This window comes from Camelus dromedarius, chromosome 22, assembly GCF_036321535.1.
Source record: "Camelus dromedarius isolate mCamDro1 chromosome 22, mCamDro1.pat, whole genome shotgun sequence".
NCBI classification, from domain to species: domain Eukaryota; kingdom Metazoa; phylum Chordata; class Mammalia; order Artiodactyla; family Camelidae; genus Camelus; species Camelus dromedarius.
This window is the reverse complement of record NC_087457.1, coordinates 8216903-8231387: the sequence shown is the minus strand read 5'-3', so window position 1 is coordinate 8231387 and position 14485 is coordinate 8216903. Positions and strand designations below refer to the sequence as shown.

At 48.0% G+C, this 14485-nt stretch overlaps 1 pseudogene; it reads left to right on the top strand.

Moving 5' to 3' along the window:
- The first annotated feature begins 305 nt into the window (after positions 1–305).
- The window catches only part of LOC135318892 (trafficking protein particle complex subunit 9-like), a 62497-nt pseudogene continuing 48317 nt past the window's right edge, over positions 306–14485 (top strand).

Sequence of the window (14485 nt, the reverse complement as noted above, 5' to 3'; positions counted from 1 at the left end):
CGTAGGGATTCTGCAGAGGCCTCGGCTGGAGGGGTGGACAAGGGAGGGAAATTTTGAGGTGCGGGTCTTGAAGTGTTAGAGAAGGGTACAGAGGCAGGACTGCCGCTTGTGTCGGGGTGCCCCCCAGAAGTAAAGTTTTTCTCTCCATCTCTGCTACTCCCCTCCCCTCTCTAAATCCCTCCCTTCTCTCTGCACCTCCTGTCCATCGGTCTCCCTCCACTTTTCCCCTTCTCCCCTCCTCCTCCCATCTTCTCCCTCCCTTGCTTCCCCACCTTCTCTCTCAGAAACCAGAGGATCGCTGGCCCTCCTGCGCATGTGCAGTCGGTGCCAGCTGGACCGAGGTTTGGAAGCTCCAGCTCCGAGCCGGGGATCGGCCCCAAAGGCTTCTCAGCTCTGTTGCCCGGTAGGCCTTTGGCTCCTGCCCGGGGCCGGGGCCTCCGGCTGTGGAAGTGCAAGGTAGGGGGTTCACGGGAAAGTTCAAGGCGGCTGCGGGAGGGCGGTCCGTGTGTCACAACCCGCGAGGGCGCGAGTCAGCGTGTGTTCAGCTGAATTGCTCGGGCCAGGCCCCTCTGCCCGCGCCACCTGCCCCGGCGCCCCGGCCACAGCTGTCCAGGGCCAGGTGTGCACCTGCCGCCTCTCGCCCCAGCCAGGCTCCCCTCAGTCCGCGGCTGGCGTCCCCTTCCCCTCTCCCGCCCGCGAGTCCTCTCCTCCCGGGCTTCCTCTCCATGGCAGCCGGCCCGTCCCCGCCCCTGGGCGGGCTGTGTCCCGGGCGGGCGGGATCTGCGTACCCGGACGGGGGCGGGCGGTTGGGGCTGGGTCTGGCCTCCGAACGGGGCTGCAGCCCGCGTCCCCCACCCCGCTTTCCCTGCCCCGCGACCCTGGGGCTGCCCTCCTCTCCCTTTCCCGCTCCCTCAGGGCCAGCTCAGTGGCATGGGCGCTGCTCCCCGGGCTGAGAGCCTCAGGCTGTAAATACCAGCTTCTCCTGGTGAAGTCGTCAAAATGGAGGTCAGTGTTGAGGGCACTTCCGTCTCCCCCCTCAGTGTTTCTGCTGCAGGTAAATTCCTTGAACACTTTCAGGTGTTATGATGGCGGTGCTTGATGATGTCACGTGTTTTTATAGTGAGAGGGATTACAGTGTTGAAAGCAGAGCTTGGTTCAGTTAAAAATGATCTGAAAGCATGAGGCTGTGACATCCTCCAGGCTTCCCTCTCCCAGGGTGAAACGTGTGAACCTCGATTTTAGAAAGATAGTTACAGTCCCTAACTAGCCCAGCCCAGCTAGTGTGTGTTAACAGGAACAGCACCACCAGAGGCGTTGGAGACCGAGGGACTTTGCAGTCCTAAATAGCTCCTGGCACAGTTTGGTTTGTTTTGGTTTTTTGTTTTTCTTAAATTGTGTGGCAGACTAGTTGTATAGAGGTGAAAATAATTGTCAAGAAACATTTTTTCATATAACAGCTTTATTGTGATATTGTTCACACACCATGAAGTCCATCCATTTAAATGGTACAATTCAGCAGCTTTTAGCATATTCACAGTGGTGCAAGCATTATTATTCCAGAACGTTTTCATCACTTCAGAAAGAACAGTGGAAATCAATGACCTATCCACTCTTCCCCAGTGGTGGTTCTAAAGAAGTTTCTTGGCTTTTCCTGACCATAAATTAACTTGTTACATTCCATGAAACATCTGATAGGCATTCTAATCAGAATTGCATTGAATCTGTCTATCAAAACAGTAAGAATTAATGTCTTTATGGCAAAAACTTCTTCTACATGAATATATCTGAAACCCTATCTTTTCATCTGTCCAGAGCCTGGCCCATGGGAAGTCCTCACTAATTTTTGGGCTTGTGAATGATGAAAGTCTATACATTGTTAGTTGCAATTGTAGCCTTTCACAGAAGAGAAATGTAACCTCAGTGAAGCCAAGTGACTCTCTAATGGTCAGAAAGGGTGATAGTCAGTGCTGGAGTGATCCAGTGGACTTGCTGCTTGCAGCCAGAATTCTCCACCACCTACAGCTACAGGTATTACAGTGTTCTTTTATTTTTTTTAATGACTTGCTTTTATTTTTCTAATTATTTTTTTATTGAAGTTTAGTTAACTTACAATGTTAGATTCAGGTGACAGCAGAGATTCAGTTATTAAAATACGCATATATATATACCTTTTAGATTGTTTTTAGTACAAATCATTACAAGAACTTGAGTATAGTTCCCTGTGCTATATAGCAGGTCCTTGTCATTTATTTTATATTAATTAATGTGTATCTGTTAATCCCCCTTTTCCTGCCTGCTAACCACAGTTTGTTTCTATGCCCATGAGTCCATTTCTAGCAGCACCATTTTTCCTAGTTAATATATGCTGCTTGGCTGCTTTCAGTTTCAGTAAATCCATCTTATCTGTGGGCGCTTTTCTTCTGGTGGCCTTTATGTGGTTTGCACACGTGGTAATAGAGATCTGTATTTGGGAGAACTCCAGGCCTCATGTAGTCCCTGGTACAGAGTACCCACTGAGTTGATGCTTGAACTGGGAAAAAAACATAGTAAATGTTGGAATTTCCACTATGCTTGAGACTTCCAGGTTTCTATAACCTCTCTAGCCAATCTTAATGTTGGCTGCACCCATACTGGATAATTTGCTGGAACTCCATGTTATGGTGATGTAGAGACAGCGCCTTGTATGCTTCTTCTCTTTCCTTTTTCGAACACTCATTCTCCTGGGCCTCCCAGATCCTCCCACAGCAGTGCCCAGGGCTGGCTTGGTGCTGCGCTCAGGCAATATTTATTAATAAGGACCTTTCCTAATCTCTTCTGAGCCTCCACTTCCTTCTCTGCACAATGAGGGTTTAGACTAGATAAGTCCTTTTCAGTTTCTTTTAAAGTCATGTTTCCTTTGAGAAACAGAAAATGCAAATCTCTCCTCCCATTCCAACCCTTTAGATTTTGATACGTCCTCCAAGGAGTGACATAGCTCTTTGTGGAAAACTGATGTGATTGTGATTCCAGGTGGCACAGAAAAGACTCTTCAGAGATTTATTGCAGGGAAAGGGCAGGAAAGGTGCAGTGTATCACACTTTCTAGTGTGAGCAATGGAGCAGGGGATTGGGTTTAAATACGTTGTCTAATGTGGCCTCTCTCTAATCTTGCACAATGTGATAAACCTCTCTCCCTCAGTTTCTTCATGTGTCAAGTTGGGGTGATAGTATTTTAGGGTTTTTGTGAAACATTATACACATAATCCATTTGTGTCTTGGTAGAAACAAGACCTGCTAGGGAGTCAGTGATTTCTTTAAAAAAAAAATCTTGTCCATAGCACTCTGTCTATGTGTATTTTGAAGTTCCTAGAGGGTGAGTGTTGAAACTAAAGTCCATCGTGGGACAGGTGGCCCACAGTTCTCTGTGCCCCAGATTGCCCCCTCCTCCCCAGTCCTCTTCCCCTCAGTCCAGGATGAAGTTCCCTAGTAGATTTACACAGAGTTCTTGTGGAAATGGCTTTTCATTTTATTGTTTCACCAAGGGCTGCCATCTTGATCTCTGTGGTCAGGTTTTGGTGACCTGAAGGCTATGCAATTGGGGGTTTCTATTTAATAAAAAGAAAAAAATTACAAACACAAACTTAGACCTAGGGTGGTGACAGGGGCTCTTGGAAGTGGGGACCATTAGCTTTGTTAGCTTCAGGTGCAGTGGCCTCTGGCCATGAGGACCCATCCTCGTGTTCTGAAGTTGGAGGGACCAGTGGGTTCAGTGGGTAATTTAACTGAGTGTATCTCATGGCCTAGGGATTGTCCTATTTGTGCTGTGTGTTCCTTATTTGAGACAGTGAGCTCATTTAACCTCAATAGCTTCTTTAAAAAATTAGACTTTTAATTTTGTGATGTAATGTAGATTCCCATGTAGTCATAAGAGATAATTTGGAGAGGGCCTATGGACCCTTTGCCCAATTTTCCTTAATGGTTCAATCTTGCAAAATTCGGGGACAATTCATTACTGACTCACTAACCCTTTGAGGTTTGTGTTATTGCCCTCATTTGTATTCATGACTAAACTGGGGCTTAGAGAAGCACACAGACCTGCACAGCTCACCCACATGGTTAATGTAGAGTCGGGTGGAACATGGGCTTGGGATTTCCAGGCAGTACCATTGTGATGGTCTGTGGCAGGGGCAGCATTCACTTGCGTGTTTATTCATTCATTCAACAAACATTTATTGAGTAACCTCTGTGTGTCAGATGCTTTAATAGGGTTATCAGATTCTTCAGCAGTACTGAGAATCAGGTAATATTTTCTGTTTTTTAATCTGAGAAAATTAGCTCTGAGAGGTTATAACCCACCCCCAAAGGAAATATAGCTCATAAAGGAGGGATAGTAAATTTGTACAGTCCCCACTTTTTATGCAGGTTGTAACCTAGGCATTTTACATTTGCAAACTTCCATAATCCAGATATATTCTTGTTAGGCAAGGATTTTTTTTTAATTGAAGTATAGTCAAGTTTACAATGTTGTGTCAATTGCAAGGCGGTTTTTTTTTTTTGAATTTTGAGTTAAAAAATATTTTTTTGAGGAGAGTAATTAGGTTTGTTTATTTGTTTCACTTTTTAAAATGAGGTACTGGGTATTAAACACAGGACCTCGTACTTGCTAAGCACGTGCTCTACCACTGAAGTGTACCCTCCTCCCCAAAGCAAGTTATCTTATCCATTATTCTGCAGCTTAGGAGTTCAAATAAATTGGAGTTGAAATCCAGATGTTTTGATCCCACTGTGGTTCTTTTCTTTATATTCTGCTTAAAGGGGTTTGGAAAGCAGTTCCTTTGTTCATTTCTTTATTTAGCAGTTTTGAGCACTGACTTTCCATCAGGGTCTGGCTAGGTGCTTGGAACAGAAAACAAGAAATGACCCTGCTCTGCATGGGCAGGAAGCCTGGACCAAAAGCTGGGTAATGTGATCCTACCTACGGTAGCCATGTGCAGACACTGAGGATAAACTGTACCCCCGGCTTTGCTTGGGCTTCCCTTGCCTTCTGGCTGGTACACACCAGGTCACCACAATCCAGAGGGGCCCGCAGCCCACAGCCCACAGCAGAGTATGTATCTCGATCTCCTCTCCTCTCTCAGCAGGGGCTGCAACATGAGCATCCCTCTCTACGTGCAGTGCGCTGAGAACGACCAGATTCTCCCCGTGGTGATCCAAGCCATGGGGATCATCTCAGAGGAGAATTTCTTTTGCATCTATAAGCGAATCTCTTTGGTGAGCCAAATCAGCCCGTGCGGCTCCCATTGGGCACTCTGTATCCACTACAGGCACCACTATGCGCCTGAGAATGGGTGGAGAATCTTCCAGACCCACAGCAATGTAGTGGGCCTTGTCACCATTACCGACTGCCTCTCGGCTAAGGCCTTTGAGAAGCTCCACGTGCAGAGGAGCTGTATGGCACCTCGTTAATGACTCTCAGCTATTTGTCTTTGTGCTGCATGGGGAGGTAGCCGAGCAGACACGCACCGACGTGGCCTTCAATCTACGAGGACTGCAGACTGGTGAAGAAGAGGATCGAGGACTTCACTGAGTCACTCTTCATCATGCTCAAGTACAAGTGGCTGGATAGGGCCCCCAACAAGTCTGGGGACAAGATCCCCCTCCTCTGCACCTTGTTTGAGAAGGAGGACTTCATGGGACTGGACACAGACAGCAGGTAAGTCTACCTGGAGGCCCGGCCACCCTGGCTGTGTGCCGGATTGCTTCCCTACATCCAGGAAGGGATCAGCAAGGAAGAGGGCTGTCTTGTAGCCAAGGGTGGAGGGAGGTGCAGCCCGCTGGTTTACAGACATTTAAAAGTGAATCCGCCTTTGTTTCAGAGAGATCCTTTTATGGTTATTGTGGACACTTTCTTCCGCTTTTCAGCCAGGACCCCTGGTGGGACCCCTGGAGTTGCTGTCCAATAGAGTAGCCACAGCCACTGATGCTAGGAGTGCTGGGGAGGAGGCTGGTCTGAGCTGACATGTGCTGTAGGACAAATGCACATCAGACGCTGAGACTTATCTAGTAAAAGGAATGTAATCTACCTTGTTACTTTCTATATTGATTACATGTCAAAATGATAGTATTTTACATACAGTAGAATAAGTAAGATCTGTTCTTAAAATCAGTTTCTAGTATTTGTTTTTTGTTTGTTTGTTTATTTCTTTGTTTACTTTTTAAATGTGGCAAATGGGAAACTTTTTACATGGATCTCATTTTATTATTGTTGGACAGCCTTTCCTGGGACAGTCTCATCCCTTTGCTTATAGATAAGATGCTGAATCCTGAGATCCAGAACGAGGCTCTGGTTGAGCTGAGGGTGCAGCCGGTGTCTCCTGACTCCTAGGCCCAGCACCTGCACGGCTCAGGCCCTCTATTCATGCCCGACAGCCACCATGCCAGGTTAGGACATTAGAAACACCGCCAGGGACTTCCGAATGAACTACTTACACAGGAAAAGGCGTGTCACGGAGTATGGGACAGAGCAGGGAATGGTTCATCTTCACTTTGTCCCTGTTATTACGTCAAAGTCCTCACATTGCCTCAAAAGTGCAGACGAGCTCTTCTGGGCTGCCTAACCCCCATCTTCTGCTCTGTTTCCCCATGTGTCCAACGTGCTGTCCCTCTGGCAGGAGAGGTTGAGATGCCTTTGCCGAGAGGTGGTCCCCCTTTGCTGGGGAGAGTGAGGGAAGCTGTGTCCCCCCGGCCTACGGCCTCGGGCCTTGAGTCTGGAGAGCTCTCATGGCGGTCCCACAGGTGACGGTCGGAGGATCTGGCACGTGCTGCCGGGCCCACTGTGGAGGCGGTGCTCTGTGATTCTTGAACTTACGTAAGATCAGATCCTACTTTCTGGTTGTTGGTCAGTTGGAGGAGAAGATTGCAGAGAATTGATAAAAAGAAAGTCCAGACCAGCCCTGTGAGTGAGAGGCACAGGGGACCCGAGTCCCACCTGCCTGTGGTGCCTGGCAAACTCTGGATGAATTTTCAGTTCCTTCCCGGACATTCCTCTATGGCTTAAGGAAGGGGTAAGGCATGTCGTGGCCATGATCTGTACTTGTCCTCACAGGGCCCTGTGATCTACATGTCCACACTCCCCTTCTGCTACTTGGAGATGAGGTGGCAAGTTTAGGAGCCTGGGCACTGCTGAAGGCACAGCAGCCAGCACCGGGCCACTCCCAGACTGGCTCCGTTCACCTCACCTGTCACCTTCTGGTGAGCCCCCAGGCATTAGTCCGGGTAGGTGCATCGGTGCAACGTAAGCAGGGACTGTCTTCTCCCCCTGCACAGACCGGTGGGTGAGCAGTGGAAGCCTGGAGCCCTGCCCCAGCCCCCTGTCCAGTGCCTCCTCTTTTGTCATAGGAGGCACTGGTGACATGTTTGCTCAGCAACTGCTTGACTCTGAGTCTGTAGACCCACCAGAGAATGACAGCTTGTTTTTGCCTTTTTAAGTCTGTCCTTGGGATTTGGCAGAGTAGCTGGATGTGTGCTTAGCCCATAGTGTTTGACACTGTCACCATTGTTTACCCAGAACCTCGTGTATCAGTCATGGTTCTCGGCATCAAAATACAGCAGAGCATTAAACCTCCCTCCTGGTGGGTCTTTCTGTTTTGGTACAATAAGCGCCCAGCCAGCATCTGAACGTCAGTGAGATAACGCAGCCAGTGAGCTCGGGTCAATCACGTTCTCCTCCAGTCACTTTTACTCCATTGTTCCTTTTACTATTCAGCAGTCATTAATTTATAAAACAATGTTTTGGTGCAGGAGCAGAGCCTAATTCTCTCCTGCTGCTCTTGGTGGGAGTGAGTAAAATTTTCCAGCCTGGAATGCAACCATATTTTGTAGCTCAAAAGCTATCTAGACGCTGTAGGTGGAATTTTGGTTTGGGGCTCTGACCACGTTGGTGTCCCCCGGCAGCGCCGCTCCACACAGGCCCCTGCCTTCCCTGGAGCAGGAGGTGAGGGTGGGTCTCAACGTCCCCAAGTCCCTGTCCTCATCACACTCACGTAAGATCTTGTACAGGCTGTCAAAGTCACTTTTGTTCTTGTTTCTTTCTAATTTTCGCTTGTTCCTCTTTTCCTTTTTCTTTTTTCCTTTTTCTCTTGTACTGCCCTGTGAGCATGTTGTTGCGTCTGAAAAAGTGGGCTGTGCACACCCTGCATTGGAAACAGCTGGATCGCCCTCCGTGCTGTCTCCATCGCTTTAAAAAGCAAAAACTTAACAGCTGCCTTGATCCATGTATTATCCTAGTCAACTTTTTATTTTCTAATTTTTTGGAATATTTGCTTTGTTAGCACATCACCCACTGGTGTTTGATACCTGTTAAAATCCTTGCTTTGAAGAAGCTGTTTGGTCCTCCTTATATTTGGTGACAAATGCGCCCTTATTAAATTTGTTTGATTGTTTTGAAGAAGTGAGATGCGAATTCATTTAGGCTGCTGCTGAGGGATTCTTTTCATGGAGTATTTAAACTTGGAAAGTCAAAGTCTGCAGCACCTTGCTCGATTCCTGCTTTTACACAAAAGTGCTTAGCACACGGTTCCTGGCTGTCGCTGTGTGATGTGCGTGATGGCGCTTACTGGCCGGCGGTCACTGGTGAGGAAGTGGCAGGCTCGGGGGTGAGCAGCCGCAGGGGACACTGTTGGAGGAATCAGTCACTTTTTTTTTTTTTTGCATTCAACTTCCCCCTGCCATTTACTTTAGTTTGCCTTCATAAAGGGACAGTACCGGGTCTATAATCCATGCCACTCTTTTTTTCCCTGTACGAGGCTGGTTTTTCTGAGTATCAGGACAACATGGCCTTCTCCAAAGAGGCTGGCTCACCTGGATCTGGTGGACAAACGGACCGCTAAAGGGGACCGAATGTTCTACTATGCTTCATCCAGTGGGCATTCAGAGCCGGGTCTGTGGTTTGCCTCAGCAGCCGTGCAGGCCTCCCTGTACCGGCCTTTACTTTTAACCCACGTTTACAGTAAATAGCTAACTCTGTGTCTGTTGCAGCTGACGTCCACGACTGACAGCCGCGTCGTTAGTTTTCGATAGTGAGACCCCAACACCACAGTCAGCTGTGAAGGAAGATGCTTTGGCCGAACTAGGACCTTGCATTCTCACCCCTACCATGGTTCATCTCCCCTGGGGGAAGGGTTTGGCCACCACCATCATGCTGACCATGAGGCCTTGTTTCTCCCTTCATGCTCTGGTCCAAATGTGGACATTGTGTTTTTCACTGACTTGGTATCGCTTGAGACAGGCCAGATTTTCTGAAATAGTCCATCACATTCTGGGTGGGGAACAGAACAGAAGTAAGTGTGGCAAATAGAAGGAGTCTAGGCTGTCCGGGTTGGCAAATGCAGGCTGGGATCTGTGATGGCTGGGCTGTGCCCTGGACACAGGCCTTTCCCGTGGCTCCTGAGAGCCCAGGGGTCAGAGTGAGAACAGCCTTGCCTGGGTTCCTCCATCCTCATCTGCTCACTGGCAGGTGTGTCTGCTAATTAGGAGATCCCCCAGACCTCGGGTCCTTCAAATCTCAGACCACGGGAGAACCTTGAGTCCCTTCTCCTGGGCCTCCTGTGTGAGAATCCAGTGCCTTCTGAGGTGACCATCGGCAGGAGATGCCTCCTCCTCCAGGGAGCTCCCTTCGGAGGACTGTGATTCACTGCACCTTGCTGTGAGCTTGTGTGGTTACGGCCATGGTCCCTGCAGAACCAGACATGAGATGGGCTTAGCGACAGAAATAACAGGACTGATTCCAGGGCAGGGCTGGTGGGAGGGAACAGGGGAAATTGAATGTGACCTCAAACACCTAGGTGGGTGCTGGGGCTGTTACTAAAATGGGGAGTCTGGGAGGTAACTGCCAGGAATCGAATTCCAGAGTAAATGGTGGACATGAGGCATTTTTAAGATGTCATTTGTCATCGAAGTTAGGACTTCAAAGAGGCACTCGATTCTATGAGCCTGGGGCTCAGCTGAAGGTGCCGGACTAGAGATACACGTTGGGATTCGTCCTTCTTAACTGGTGTTCACAGCCTTACATGTGGTTTAGTTCTTCTCAAGAGGTGCAGACTGAGGCTGAGGGAGGGCAGGGCTTTGCCTTGGTTGGAGGAAAGCCCAGACAATGCAGCTTTGGTGTGTCAGTCAGCGGCATTTGGGATTTTCAGAGCAATGCCATTTATCCTTAAAGGGCCGGGTGGTGGGCAGGCCAGCCAGGATGAAATCTAAAGGGAGGGTCGTGGCCATGTGTGAGACTTGGGATGATGCAGAGGCTGCAGGGTCCTGGAGGGGAGACTCCTCAGAAGCTGGAGTTGGAGTGGGGAGTGGGGAGAAGGTAGTCACACTTACCTGTCAGGGAGGGAGGGAGGCCTATGGAGTCCCCACCCTACCGGACTCTCTTTCCCATGAACAGAAGGCTATCAGACAGAGGATCTGAGGTGAGAAGGTATGGGCGCTGGGAGAGGAGCCAACCTGGAGAATGGTGCTTGGACAGTTCTGGAATAGTCTCCCTGCAAATAGAGTTAAAAAAGTCAGACTCTTAAGAACAGTGATAGTGACTGGGGAGGAGACAGTTCTTTTTCTGGCCTCCTATGGGTAAGGCATGTATCCGGGGGTATACAGAAGATTCGGGCAATCTATTCTGGGGGCTTGATCCTTACCAGGGGGAACAGTGCAAGTTTAAAGGGGGAGAAGGGCAGCGGAGGGAAACTAGCCAGGCCCCGTTTCAGGTACCAGTCGGCAGCCCTAATTGCATGTTCCATTCACATCCATCCCTCCCATGGGGGAGGTGGCAGCCCCCTTTTGCGGATTGGCAAGCCTTCTCAGAGGGGTTAATTTATTGGTCCATTTAGTGACTAGTAAATGCTGTAGCAGGATTCAAGCAGGGCCTTGTCAGACTTCAAGGGCATGTTTTCTCTACTAATTCCGGTACCTCCCTGTTGTACCTGGAATGGTCAAGTAGGTCAGTTTTGGAGCCTTTCAGAAAAAGTGAGATTTAAGTGCCTCAGGACTGTTTCACAAAGCTCAGTGTTCTTTGATTGTTCGGAAGCAACGCAGTGCTTTACGCCCCACAGAGGTTAGGTCTTACTCCTTTGACGATGACGTGGTTGCAAATGACGTACAGGTGCAAAACAGACTTAGCAGCTTCTGAAGGGGAACTCTCCAGTTCTTCCTTGATCGGCTTTCTTCCGCGGGATGTAACTCTGCTGCAGCGTAAGCCTGAGGTTTCTGTATGGATTGAGGGTTTGATAACCAATGTTAACATAAAATGATCAGATGGAGAAAATCGACGTTGGCAATTTATTTTTGGGTTTCATTAGACAAGATGCACTATTGGTTAATAGCCCATATAACGTATGAAATTGAGTACAGAACATTGCATTTCTTACTTTCTACATAGAACTGTGTTCCATTGTAAGGTTGTCTGCTTTGAAAATTCAGCTCAGCCACTAGGGCGCCTGTCAGTGTGTTGGTGTGATTGCATTTACACAGTGCATGTAATCTGGGGTTCCTCAGACCCAAACACTCCAGTGTTTGAATCATGGGCTGTAGCAATCACTTAGTTATACAAACGCTTCTGAAACTATATGATTCCAAAAAAAAAAAAAAAAAAAAGGAGAGAGAGAGATTGCCTTTATCAAATTTCCTTTGGAATTTAACTGCAAACTGTTGTCGAGCAGTTCTGGCTTGCTTTATATATGAATATATACATTTCTTTGTATGTAACTTGGTTTTTGGACTAGAACACCAAGCTCTTGCTTTCCATGAGCCACAAAAATCATAGCCAAATGACACATGTATGAAACATTTTATTCTTTTCTTCTGAGACAGAATCCGTGAATCTGGGACTTGGGCTCTGATTTTGCTTTTCGCTCTTCCCACCCCTCTTGTTGTCTCGCTCCTTTTTCCCACGTGGCCTCCAAGAGGTCATGGTCTCCGAGGAGCAGGTGGACAAACACCAGTTGGTCACCAAGCAGTCCTGCTGTAGAGGGATCCCAGCCAAGAGCTAAAGGACATCATCAGAGAGGGCTTCCTGGAAGAAATGGGCTCTACATTCAGTTCTGAGGACAGAGTAAGAGTCAGCCAGGAGAAGGAGTCAAGAAGGTGTCTCAGGTGGCAGGTGCAGCCCGGGCAGAGGTCTGGAGGTTTGTGGGTGGGGACTCATAGAGACTGCCCTCTGTGGTCCAGGGTGGATGGTGACCCTGCTGGGGAGGACACTGGAGAGGTCCTGGGAGGAGGGTTTAGGAGGAGCTTGGGTTTTACTAGAACTGACCCAGGAGGCAGTGAAGGATGTCAGCAGGAAGTGACCCTCAGGAAAGGTACTTCTGGTTTTGCTTCTGATATTCTTCAGAAAGAAGGGCCGGGACGGGCGAGAGCAGGTATGTCTCTCCCTTTGAGACCCACCCCGTCATTCATTTATTCAAAACACGTGCACTTCTGAGTTTCTAGTGGAGAGAGGGTGGACCCACATTAGTAAGCAAAATGTAATTGCTTCTTGGGAGCTTAGCAGTGTCAGAAGTTGACTTAACCTAGAAAGTTCTAGGAACAGAGGAACAAATTGCGGAGGTTGGAGGGAGGGAAGGCTTCCTTGAGAAACAGTCAAAATGAGCCTGGAGGCAAGTGGGAAGTAAGAGCAAGTCAGGGGGCCCCTGAGGTCACTGGGGACCTGGGTACTGAGGTGAGGCTGGGCGAGCACGGTCAGGGTCAGGGTCAGGGGTGGGGCTAGAACTCTAACAGGGAGCCTCTGAAGGGTTTGAAGTGGGGGTTGATGTGATCAAATTTGTGCTTTGGGAAGGCTGCCTTGGCTCTGTGTGTGTGTGTGTGTGTGTGTGTGTGTGTGTAGCGGGGAAGAGGGGGAGGTTGCCACCAACTGGCGGGGTCATTAGAAGACCATTCACAGGCTGGGAGGTGACCAGTGGGAGTGGGGCGTCGGGGCTGCTTGCGGACGGCAGGGGCAAGTGGATGACGGATTTCCTTATGGGGAGGGCTTGTTAGTGGGGCCGCCCTTGCGGCACCTTGTGGCTGGAAGAAAACTGATGGAGGCCGCCAGGTGGACTTTCCTCTTCTCTCCTTCCCTGCCTTGGCTGATGATCTTAGCTCAGCCAACATTTGGAACAGAAGAGGTAAGTTCTAGGGTAGCCCAGTACATTGTTGCGCTCGTTCGAGTGAGATCTGATAGGACATATGTTTGTTTTCAGATCTGCATGTTCACTTAGCTAGAAACTTCCAGTCTTTTGGATTTTTATAGGGGTTTTTATTCTTGATAAAGATTGCTTTCTTGGTGAAAGGAAGTTTAATACAGCTGTTGTTTTTCTCAAAAAGAAATTATCTTTTAAGAAATTTAATATTCAAAAGAATCGGAATATTTAAAAATGATAAAGTAACGTTTTGGTGTAGTTTCTTTGGTTTCTGAGTTAATGTGGAGTTAGAGCCTTTGCATTACTTAATAGCACATCCTTGTCTGTATTTAAAGAGCTGTTAGTGAGCGCCCCAGGCCCCACCCCTCAAAGCATCATTAAAGTTTGCTCTGAAATAGTGAGGTCATAAAGGTCTTGTTTGCAGAAGCCAAACAGTTGGTTTATAATATGCAGCATAGCTCCCTTTAAAAAATAATAATAGGATCAACTTTAAGAAAGTGGAAGATAATTGAATTTTTTTAGAGCTGAAACATAAACTTTCTTGTGCTAATGTTGCAACTGGAACTTTTGAAAAGAAAAATCCTTCTGTAATGTCATCTACGTGGAATACATATATGCGTTACACGTTTAAAAAAACCCAGTGGTTTTTGAAGTCAGGAGCATTCCAGCGGAGATACTGGCAGTGACGGTTGCTGGTTTTCAATGGAAGACCCTAAATTTGCCTTCTTAGCTTTTTTTTTTTTTTTGTAGTGAGAGGGTTGAGTAGTGCTTTGCCAGCATGATTTTGGGGTAATTTGGGGGTAGATGTCATGCACCAGCAGTGAGATATTTCCACGCATTTTAATTTCTGGACATCAACAGGGCACATGTGGGGTTTGTTCCTGCAGGCTGGGATGCTGCAGGACTCCCTGATCCATCACCGTAATGTCCTGAAGCTGCTCCGGTCAGTGAATGATTTTCTGTGGCTTGGAGGTAAGGTGGTCTGATGCAGATGATCAGATGTGTAGTTAAAGTGCTTTTACTTGAAATAAGAGAAACATAGAAACATGGCTCTAAAAATACAGGATGAGGGAGGAGAATTGTCTGAGCTGCTTGCAGTGGGGAGTCTTCTCAGGTGACTCCCTCACCGTGATCCCTTCCAATATCCGCCCCAGCCCTGCACGATAGTCCTGCCGAAGCAAGAAAGCACTTTGCTCAGAAACGCAGTGAATTTCTTTGTGCCTCTGTTGGTTGGCTTTTCTTTTAAAGCACATCTTGCCCTTTGTTTAAATGCCATCCCTGCTAGTCACCTCTTAAACTCATTCTTCTGGACCTCGTCCATACATAGCTGCTGAATGGATGAAC